The sequence below is a fragment of the Bacillus rossius genome, unplaced genomic scaffold (assembly GCF_032445375.1).
Source record: "Bacillus rossius redtenbacheri isolate Brsri unplaced genomic scaffold, Brsri_v3 Brsri_v3_scf808, whole genome shotgun sequence".
In the NCBI taxonomy this organism is placed as follows: Eukaryota; Metazoa; Arthropoda; class Insecta; order Phasmatodea; family Bacillidae; genus Bacillus; species Bacillus rossius.
The window spans coordinates 17,239-17,500 of record NW_026963039.1 but is presented as its reverse complement, the minus strand read 5'-3'; the positions used below and the strand labels follow the sequence as shown (position 1 = coordinate 17,500).

Sequence of the window (262 nt, the reverse complement as noted above, 5' to 3'; positions counted from 1 at the left end):
ACTACTGGCAGGATCAACCAGGGAGCTGCTAGCAGCTTTTTTTTTCGTTCGGAGGAACCTCCCGGGTCCGCAGAGCACCGGGTCCGAATCTTATGATGTACATTTTTTTTTCCTTCTGTATCAACAAGTACGGGGGCGACTTCCCAATATCGACACCCGCTTTGCAATTGCAAAGTCTTTCCTTCCATCTCTAATTAATTTTCCTAGGGAGTAGGCGAGGCCAAACTTCCAAGGCTTTCACTGGCGAATATATCGCGCTCTT

General features: G+C 48.1%; 1 non-coding gene across 1 annotated transcript in view; it reads right to left on the bottom strand.

The window, feature by feature from the left end:
• The window catches only part of LOC134545598 (small subunit ribosomal RNA), a 1,989-nt gene extending 1,965 nt beyond the window's left edge, over positions 1-24 (bottom strand). Inside the window, exon 1 of the ribosomal RNA XR_010078660.1 lies at positions 1-24. This exon is cut by the window's left edge and continues 1,965 nt beyond it. This is a non-coding gene — a ribosomal RNA (small subunit ribosomal RNA).
• Positions 25-262: the final 238 nt, after the last annotated feature.